Source organism: Mus pahari, chromosome 13 (genome assembly GCF_900095145.1).
Source record: "Mus pahari chromosome 13, PAHARI_EIJ_v1.1, whole genome shotgun sequence".
Taxonomy (NCBI): Eukaryota; Metazoa; Chordata; class Mammalia; order Rodentia; family Muridae; genus Mus; species Mus pahari.
Genome location: NC_034602.1, coordinates 70,996,200 through 71,007,451, shown reverse-complemented (window position 1 = coordinate 71,007,451; position 11,252 = coordinate 70,996,200). Strand labels below are relative to the sequence as shown.

The 11,252-nt window shown below is 33.8% G+C and overlaps 1 protein-coding gene across 22 annotated transcripts in view; it reads right to left on the bottom strand.

Moving 5' to 3' along the window:
* The window catches only part of Adgrl3 (adhesion G protein-coupled receptor L3), a 777,100-nt gene that overhangs the window by 624,573 nt on the left and 141,275 nt on the right, over window positions 1–11,252 (bottom strand). The window contains exon 1 of one of the 22 annotated variants that reach the window (XM_029545378.1): window positions 7,040–7,167. The exons of the other annotated variants lie outside the window; for them this stretch is intronic. The gene's annotated coding sequence lies outside the window, so the exon portion shown is untranslated. Of the gene's footprint in view, window positions 1–7,039; window positions 7,168–11,252 lie in introns of those variants that run through there. 22 annotated transcript variants of the gene reach the window in all.

Below are 11,252 nucleotides of genomic sequence, written 5' to 3'. Positions count from 1 at the left end.
TTCCAGGACAGCCAGAGCTATACAGAGAAACCCTGTCTCGAAAAACCAAAAAAAAAAAAAAAAAAAAAAAAAAAAAAAAAAAAAAAAAAAAAAAATGTATTTAACAAAAGAAGAATATTAAAGCTTCAAAGGAAAAGGGTCAAGTAACATATAAAATCAGACCTATTAAAATTATACCCAACTTCTCAACAGAGACTCTGAAAGGCAGAAGGGCCTGGACAGATGTTTTGAAGACTCTGAAAAACCACAGATGTCAGTCTAAAATACTATACCCAGCAGAACTTTCAATCAGCATTTATGGAGAAAATAAGACATTCCATGACAAATCTAAATTTTAATAATATCTATCCATAAATCCAACCCTACATATATTACATGAAAAACTTTAACCCAAGGAGGTTAACTAAACCCATGAGGACATAGGTAATAAATAAATTCATGTGAGCAAAACCAAAAGAATGGAAACACACACACACACACACACACACACACACACACACACACACACACACACACACACACCAGCACCACCAAAATCCATTCCACAATAAAAAGACATAGACTAACAGAATAGATGTGAAATCATTCTGCTGCATACAAGAAACACACCTCATTATCAAAGACAGGCATTGCCTCAGAGTAAAGGGCTAGAAAACGACTTCTTAAGCAAATAGACCCAAGAGACAAGCTGGTGTAGGCATTCCAATATAGACTAACATAAAATTTTAACCAAAGTTAACCAAAAGAGGTGGGGAAGGATAATTCATACTCATGAAAAGAAAAATACACCAAGATGACGTCTCAATGCTGTACATGCAAAAGTACCCATATTCACAAAAGAAACATTCCTGGAGCTTAAATCACACATAGAACCACCCCAAGTGAATAGTAGGACAAGTCGACATCCTACTTTCACAAATGGACATGTCATCCATACAGAAACTAAAGAGAGAAATAATGGAACTAACAGACATGATTCAAATGGTCCTAATGATACCTACGGAACATTTCACCCAACACAAAAGCACCTCAGAGATCATATTCTAGGTCACAAAGCGAATCTCAACAGAAAAAAGAAAGTTGAGATAAAAACAGTCATTGCTATTTTCTACCCAACGTATTTATGTGATCATCATGGAGGAAGGAGGTAGGGAATTCATAGATGACACTTATGATATTTCCTTCATTAAGCTTTGCTATTTCTTTAGCGTTCAGTCTGTTCTGTTACATTTTTTAAGAACAACATTATACACATTGAACAAAGACCTAGCAGCTTGCCATAAAAAACAGTACTTGTGTGTTCTTAATTGTACACAATAAGATAGATGAGATAGCTAAATAAAAATGTCTATCTCAATATGCATTCTTTCAACACTTTAACTTTCAAATCCAAATGTCATCAGAAATACATGAAGAATACAGTTAAAAGAACAGCACTAAAAGCCCACTTTTTATTTTTGTATAATTACTTTGGCACTGGGGGCAGATTCCTTTCCTTCTTAAAACAGATTTAGCTACTTGCTACAGTAATAGACACAGAGATATTTTATTCAAAAATTAATCACTGGATATTAAAAGGTAGATTTATCAGCTTATCAAGCCTTGCAGTTTATGGAACACCATCAAATAAAATGATATAGTCATGATTTACTTAACTATTTAAAATCATTACTAAACCTGCCATATTTTACATTTGCAACTAGACCTTCTTCATATTCTAGCTTCTGCATTGTAGAAATTTATTTTTATTCATTAAGCAACCTTAATTCTGTCTTGTAAAATTTAATTTGAGAATTATACTCCCATGTCCAAGAGAATGTAAGCTTTGTCAATGTATTTTAGAAATATGTATTGCTCCCAGGGTTTGTTTGAATAGTCACATTTTTCCTATCTACAACCACTCTGCTTTGTGCTAATAAAAATATACATTATATGATATGAATGATGTCCTCTTAGAAAAAGGATACAGGATGTTTAAAAGTCTCATTGACTTTTCCTAAGAAACAAAATTAAACAAAGATGAAGAAATGCTTCGCTAACAATACAAAAACTTTCCTTGAATAATGTTGAATTTTATGGCATAATTATATGCAAAATACATCCTCTATAACATAGAAAAATAATTACAGTGTAACTATTTTTATTATAAACATGTGCATATAAAAATAAATTGTATTTTCCTCTGGGCATCTTTCTGGCATTATTTTATTTCTCTGTGTTTATGTGTGTGTTTGATGTGTGCTGGTATGCCTGTGTATGTATGTGTGTTCGATGTGTGCTGGTGTGCCTGTGTGTGATGACATGCATGTGGCACACACAGGTATGTGGGTGAGAGCACAAACATGATTGCTAGACATCGTCTTCCACCTTACTTGAGAAATGTCTTCTTTCTCTTTGCTGCTGTTTACTGCAAGCTACGTGGACTTGGAGGTTCCAGAAATTCTCTTGCATCTGCCTCCCACTTCATCATTAGGAGTATAGGTATCACAAGTGCCATTACTGTGCCAAACATTAATAGACTTTTAGGGACTTATACTTAAGCCCTCCTATATTGGCTTCTTATTTTCTTACTTTGTATTTTCTCGTCTTGTTTTGTTTTGTTTTGTTTGTTAGTTTCTCTTATACTTCCATTATAAGTTTAGGAAAGAAATCACCAAACTGTATTCTCCACAGTTGCATACAGAGACACACTAACACACTGTCAGCATATTGATCCATGAAAGGTAACAAATGAGTTCATTAGGGGTCCAGGAAGTTGGCCCTCTGGATACAACTGACTGACTGCTGACTCAAGCATTAGTAACTGAGTGTGGTCCTGGCACTCAGGTGAAAGTGGACTCTTGGTTGAGGTGGGGAGTCATGTAGAGTCATGTGGACTCTGTGGCCAGCAAGTCTAGTGAAATGACTTGTCCATGCTTGGTAAGAACCCATCACATAAAACAAAGTGGAGAATAACTGAGAACACCTGACCTCAGTCAGGTCTCCACATATACAGACAAACACAGCTGCTCCTTACCCCTCCCCACATACACTCAAATAAATGATTAATTAGGGTTCTAACAGATAGCTTTGAGAAAAGAAAAGCCATTCTGAATATAGACTGCTTACAAAGAAAAAATATAATAAAGATTCATACTATCTTACAGAGTTTTAACAATTACACTGTGTTCCCATTTTATCACGATGAAACAAACTATCTGGATATAAGATTCATAAATAAGGGTTCGGTGAGAAAAGAGCCCATAGCCCAAAGTGGCTAATTATTTGCTTTTGATTCTGAGTTTATGGAACAGTGTAAGATTTTAACATTTTCTTCATGGAATGTACAAGATTTTCTAATCCTCAGCTTATCAAAATGTGAAGCATCATGATAGGTATTTTGACAGGTATGGCTCATTTTTTCCCCAGGGACACCCAGTGTAAATGTTCAGATATCCCATTCTCTTGCATATATTGTATTTACTGTCTATACCTGGATGGATTTTCATATAATTATAGGCTTATAGTTCAAAACAGCATTCTAAGCAGTTGTGAGTTAGATACTCAAAACCAGAATACCTTGTTATAAACACAGGTATAGTACAGTCTATTTTAATATTTTGTTAATACACTGAATGATGCCTACTGTCCTAAACATTACCACAGCTTCTCAAAGACCTAGGAAGTCACTTTGTCACTGGGAAAGGATGATGAAACCCAATATAACTTCCTACCTGGTAACAGAAAAAAAAAAATAAACACACCTGATTTTCTTCTTAAAGCAAGAAATTTTCACAAGTATTTAATGACAAAACATAATAATTATTACCTTATTTGAGATCTCAGGGATAGTGCACATACCATTTGGGGTATCTGAGGTTTCTATTATGTTTGTTTTATTCAAGGTGCTTGAAAAGTTGAATAAACCCTGACAAGAATGCCAGCCACTTACAAAAAAATGCAGACTAAGAAGACTATGAACTATGACATCCCACACATCTATGAAAAGCTAGCATGCCCTCAAGAATTTGCTATTTCATGGAAATTTTCTTCACGTGACATGGATTGGAACTATTTTAATCCTTAATTTTTCTAATTTGGTCCTCTAAAAGTGGTCCAAATCCTGGTCTCATTTTGTGTTTTTATTTCGTTTTGTTGCTCAATCCTACTTGTAATTATTCTATTCAACATAACACTGTCATTAACACAATTGAGATTGGTCTTATATGTTTTATGACATAATCATAACTGTCAAAATTCATTAGGACTGGAGATCATCAAGTCCAAACACATTTGTCTCCTTCCCCATCCTACTGCTGAACTCAGCTTGTTTGTGTATTTCTGCAATGAGTATATATTCCCCAAGCACAGGACTTGCTGTAGTTAGTGTGTACTAAGTTATCCCTCATGTTTGACGGTTGAATATAAGCCCTCCTTCCATACCTCCCTGAGCTGTTCCTCACCTCCTAGACTACAGAAGTATAATCCATCCTAGGTTTTCTTGAATCAAAAAAAAAAAAAAAAAAAAAAAAAGAGTAAGACATCATAAGCTTCTTTGTAACACGAAAGAATTTTATAGACTGCACAAAACAACATTAAATTTTCTTTCAGAAATGTAACAGCTTGATACCAACTAAATCCTCTACAGATGTGAAAACACACTCTTTAATATGTTTGTTCAAGTTACTAAGAAAATGATGAACAGCCATAATAGGGCAGAAAAAAATCCAGATATGCAGTATGCCATTAAAATAATTTCTAATAGTTTCTATGTCACACTCATAAAAATTAAATATCATATATGTAATGCTTTTTAATCAATGAATTACTGGCTTTATTCTTGCCCATGAATAAATCTAGAATTTCTGCCATTAAGTCAGCATAAGCTTTCTGTTTGTCCCAGAAAACACTTTTTTTATGAAACAAAAATCAATAAATTAAATGTGTGAGAACTCAATCAACATCACAGCCAATAAAACAATTAATTTTTAGAAATAACAAAATATGTAATTATTTAATCATAACAGTTATCAAAATTAAACATAATTTAATTGCTTATTCAGAGTCATTAATTATGTAGAGTTGAAAAATTACACTATTGAAGCAATCATTTAATCATTAGAGCTAGAAAAAAAGTGTCTAAATACTAATTCATTATTTCTGCTATGGTCTTGGGAAATTACATCCCATATTTATAATAAAACCAACATAATTATTTTAAGATGCATAACTAATTACATTGGCATGAATCTTTAATATGCTAACAGTATATGAGAAAGTAAAAACTAGAAATCGTTTTCTGAAAAAAACAAACGACACAATGAAACAGTTACTAATGAAAATGAAGTGTATAATTTCCAAAGCGCTGAAAAAGTATACAATATACAGGGCTCTAGTTGGTACATGGTAAACTTAGTTAACAGCATTCCAAGACAAATTTCTTTCTTGCTGACCACAACAAGCTCAAGTATTATTTTCATCTATCTTTTAACTCATGCAATAAACTATTAAAGAAAGAGAAAAAATGCTCATGTCTCTCTTGATTTCCCTGATGCCAGGAAATACCCAAATTTAAAAATTCTCTTCAAGGGAACAGAAGAAAGAATCAGGACTTTTGGCTGACCTTTTGAGGGACATTATTCAAGGACTCTTAAGCTGCAGAATCACAATTAGTCCCTGACAGTGACTTTTGTTAATCAAGTTTGCGTTTCTTTGAACTTTACAATCCTGTACTTGCCTGTATCTGTTTAACTTCTATTTGCTCAGGCAACACATCAGAATCACTAAATTATGCAAATTAACTGTTGGCAATTCTCAGTCATACATGCACATAGAAAAAAAGTACTGTATCTTCTTTCATTCAAAGTCATTCATGACTTTGAAGGAAGTTCTAAATAAATGCACATTCTCACTGAGTGATGACTACAGAATAAGGAATTACTTGCTATAATGTAGATCACAAATCATACTAACTGCACGGGGAGGAACTTCCCCTTTCTTATCACTCTCATATAACATACAAAATACTGCTGATCTCAAAGCAATACTTCTTAAGGAAGGTCTACTGTCGCTAAACTGTTGTATTATTTTATTTATGGATGATAGAGCGCACAAAGCCACCTTGATGAATTATGGAAATGTTGAAATGTGCCTGTCCTGAATATTCCCAGTGACTAAACAAATATATAAAGTAAAGTTATAGAGCCATAAAAATAAAGGATTGAGAATATATAATATAAAAGATAATCTGGGCCAGCCTTTCTCAAACTGTTTATTTAATTCTAAATTTTATAAGAAAAAAATAAAGTTTGTAAGTCTCCAAATGGGTTATAAATGTACAATAAACTATATTAAGTCATTTTCTTCTAATATGAGTTCTTATGGGCTTTAAGGTGTTATGATACACTGTGAATTTGGAAAGGAAACAATATGTTTTGCTTGCCAAACTTACCTGGCTACAGAAACCTTTGCTAACTTGTAGCATCTAAGTCTAGTAAGATTTAGAAAATGATAAACTTTTCCAAATACCATAATTTATACACACTAGATTAGTGAAGTGATTTACCATAGTTGTACTTTAAGTGAGCATAAAAACAAAGACAAAAGTTTATCATTTTTGATTTGAGATAAGGCATCTTGCAGGACTGATGTGATTAAGGAGAGGATGCACGCCTTCAATCATACAGTAGCTCCCCACATCCACAGATCCACTCTGCTGTTTCAGCAATCTACTGTCAACCACAGTTTAGAAATGGCAAATTAAGAATTCAGAATTCAACAATATGTAAGTTTGAAATCATCTGAACTTCTGAATACATGACACAATCTCAAATGTCCAATTTAATCTTGCTTGGAATAAACATTATGTATATGTGTGTGTATACATATATACATAAATATACTCATACATACATATACACATACATATACATACATATCTATATCTATATCTATATCTATATCTATATCTATATCTATATCTATATCTATATCTATATCTATATCTATATCTATATCTATATCTATTTATAGATACACATACATATATATTTTCACTTACTGAAGCATGGTTTATTTTTTGAGGAGAGAGTTTTGAAACCGGTCATGGTATACTATTATCAAATGATTAGAATCACAAGGAGATCGATGATATCATCAATAAAAATTGAAGAAAGCTATGAATCCAGATGTCAATTTTCTTAGAAACATATAGCTTATTCGGAGAAGAGGTATGTCAAAAGGACCTGTGAGGAATAAATACAGAAGACATGGTCTCCCTGGGGATCACCCAGACACATGAAAATGATGAAGCAAGCTTTATATTTCTAGGATTTCTATGAAGAAAGGGCCTGAAGTTACCACTTCTGTTGCTAAAAATTTACAAAACTAAAAAGTCTACTATTAGTTACCTTCACAATACTTATGAATGTGTAATAAATATTCACAAATTGTGTCACTCTTGTGAGCAATTATCATACTGAAGATTAGCATAAGCTGCAAATTTTAATCTAACCTGTTTAAGAACTCTACATGCATTTTAGTGCAGACACTATAAAAATTCCCAAGTAGCTCAGGGGAATGCCAAGGCGGGCCTGCTTCCATTCCATTGATCACACCATACCTTTCACAAAACTCCCCGTGAACATGTTTAAAAGACCATATAAATATACATTAATATCACTAATATTTAACCCGTGGTGTACCAAGCACAGCATTCTCTAGAGAACACTGCGGAATACAGAAAAGACCATTTACAGAAGTTACTCTCGTCTTTATCATTCATGTGTTTTAATATAATTATATTTATATATAATACATAGGCTGTAATTTAGTTTTCATTTTCCTTTTCTTGGGATTTTTGCATTGGTTTCTTGTTTTGCCCCTTTGAAGACAGCTGAGATTATTATTGTTGTGCACACTGTTACGGGTGCCTCATTGAAAATAGCTTAGGGGAATTGATTTGTAAAGATGTAAGTCCAGGGATCATTGTTAAATTTATAATGGCTATTTTATCAGATATCTCCAAAACATTTTTCAAAAAGAATACATAAATATTAAAAATACAGTTATTCTTATATGAACATCTTGATAGGGTAAATTCTATGCTTATAGAATACACAATAATCATATATGTTTGTGAAATTAAAGAAATGCTAATAAAATGTTCTATTTTAAATCATAGATCCCAAATTATATCATTTATATAGGTATATGATTACTAAGGTAGGAAGAAATTAGTCTATATATATTAACAGGAAAAAAAAGCTTTTTAAGGTAAATTTCAAAAGTATATACAAACTAGAGAACATTTTGTCAAAAAGTCAAATTCTAATTTTTAAATGAGTAGATATCTTAGGTACATTTCATACACACAGAAGATATTTTCATATACATATTTTGAATATATAAATACATTAGCATTTCTGTGAATATGAATAGACTAAGAAAAAACTCAGAAAAATAAACATGAAAGAACGTAAGAGCACTTCCTTACGGACAAGAAGATTGGATATTTATAACTTCTACTTTGATACTCATTTTATGGAATCATAATTTACTACTATGGTAACATAATAAAACTCTCCAGGGAAAGGTACCATCTAATATTTTCATGTTACCAAACAGCCCCAGAAATTAGTTCTAAAAATATGAAATATGATAATTCTCAAAATTATACTGATTTGATAGTTTACACATTTAATGATGTTGCTTTTCAATGAATTTATGAACTAAAAAGAATGTGGTGACGCATGCCTTTAATCCCAGCACTTGGGAGGCAGAGGCAGGCGGATTTCTGAGTTCGAGGCCAGCCTGGTCTACAAAGTGAGTTCCAGGACAGCCAGGNGTGTGTGTGTGTGTGTGTGTGTGTGTGTGTGTGTGTGTGTGTGTGTGTGTTAATAGTTCACATGTGGAGGTTGGGGGGGGGGGCAATGTGTGAGCAGATTCTTTTCCCTATATGGATGCTAGGGAATGGACTCAGGTTGTCAGGTTTAGCAACAAAAGCCCATGAGCTCTTTCATAAGTACTTCTCTTATTAATTTAATATAAAGGTACTAGTTACTTGGAATAGGTAGGGTTTTCTGATCTCTTATCCAATTCACTCCTATAAATATTCTTATAATTGGGATGAGCTGAGAGCTGTAGTGGAATTTTCCCCCAATTGATTAAAATAAAATACAAGAAATCAGCCGGGCGTGACGGTGCACGCCTTTAATCCCAGCACTAGGGAGGCAGAGGCGGGTGGATTTCTGAGTTCGAGGCCAGCCTGGTCTACAGAGCGAGTTCCAGGACAGCCAGAGCTATACAGAGAAACCCTGTCTCGAAAAACCAAAAAAAAAGAAAAAATAAAATAAATAAATAAATGCCACGCAAGACAATAAGAGAGAAAAAAAAAACACATATACATCGAATCCCGGGTGTTATTTTTCTCAACTCTTTTGCATTTATGAAATCAACCTTAAAGCAATTGCAATGTGAAATATTTTGAAATATTTTAAAATAGTGGCTATTAAGTTCTCGACTTACAGCAGTGAAACTGACCATGAAACTAAGATGACCACAGTGTTCCCTGGGATCTCCCATCACACACTTTATTGGGGATGTGCAGAAGGAGAGAGGAAGGAGGGAAGGAGAATGAGTAGAAGGGATTCAGGGATGGAGGATACAAACGCATAAAACCCAGAGGAAAAATCCTTGGGCTCTTGATATATTACTATTTATAATACAATCATTGTTATTAAGCCCTTGTGCAAAAGACCTTCAAACAGGGACATGTAAAAGGTAAGTCTCCCAGATGAACAAGAGCACTGCCGTACAAGAAAAGCTAATAAGAGAAAAGCATTGTTAGTTGTTGAATTTATTTAACAGCAATAACAACACTTTTCATTCTGGTTTTTTTTTTTTTTTTTAGGTGGGGATATGCTACTTTCCTTCATCCTTTTACAAAGCACTCAGGATGTCCCAGGATCTTAGAATAGCAAACCTTTAGAGAAAGCAATTATACATGATAGTCCATTTCTGTGTTTCTGCTCTTCAAAAGTGAGTCAAATTAAAACTCTCCTATTGCTCTAGTAAAGAAAAAAAGAAAAAAGAAAGAAAGAAGAAAAGAAAAAAGAAGTAGGATCTGAATGGGCACTCTCTGGTAAGAAGCAAGCAGCCAGGTGTGGTTAACACAAAATCATTCCTTGAAACAGAATATACAAGTCAGTATGAATCTGAGGGTCGATGGTTCTGTTGTGTTTCCTATCTAACGTGTAGATGTGATCACTGCTGCACACAGTATCCAAAGGGAAATAGTGTACCCTGGATAGAGTGATAGATTATGTTATTCTCCCCAAGACAGCTAGAAACAGTTGAAGTGTTGACCCGAAACAAGACCTCTAATAATGCTGTTTTTAAGTTATTTTGATCAAACTGACTGCTCCTTCCTGCCTGATGAATTCCTGCCAGAACACCTCCTCAGAGATTAAGCCAGATGGCAGAACATTGGCTTTGAAACACCTGAGCCTCAAATCCAAAGGACCAAGAGACCTGAGATTTCCCCCTGGGCTCTATCATCACACAGAGCTGATGCCAAACAGCACAACCAGCCTTTCCAAACCAGGGGAATAAAAAAAGGGGCAGACGATTTTATAATAAGCCTTAAAGAATAACAGCTGGATGTTGAGACTAGAGAAAATTCAATGGGAAACAAAAATTTGAAAATTTGTTTTGAAAAAGCTGACATTGTGACTAGCATTTTAAATACACATGAAAATTTTTCTTGTGGTATGAGTGATTATCTAGTGTGTGGTACTTGGTAGTAATGAATCCAATTCCTGAGAGTTATACACCATCCTTACATATTCAAGATACAGTGACGCTACACAATGTTCTACTCTGTGGTCAAGCAAACCGGACCCAATACCAGCATACCCATTATTTTTCCTTTCAATTTCTGAAAATGAAGAGTGATGGGTATAATATTTGACTTAAAATTCTAAGATTTCTTCTAGTATAAAATCACTCTAATTACCATGCTAACTAAATCTAAATAAATGTATGCTTATCATATATTTAGTAAATATCACCAGGAGATTGGTTGACCACCACTCACATTTTCTAAATAAACATGGAAATTTAGTATCTGTGAAAGAATGGGTTGAAGAGTTACATACACACGCTTTTATTGAGCCTGAAAAATGAGACTATGAGTTACAAGGATTCATTTTCCTTACTCTGTGAGTGTGAGTGTGTGTGTGTGTGTGTGTGTGTGTGTGTGTGTGTGTGTGTGT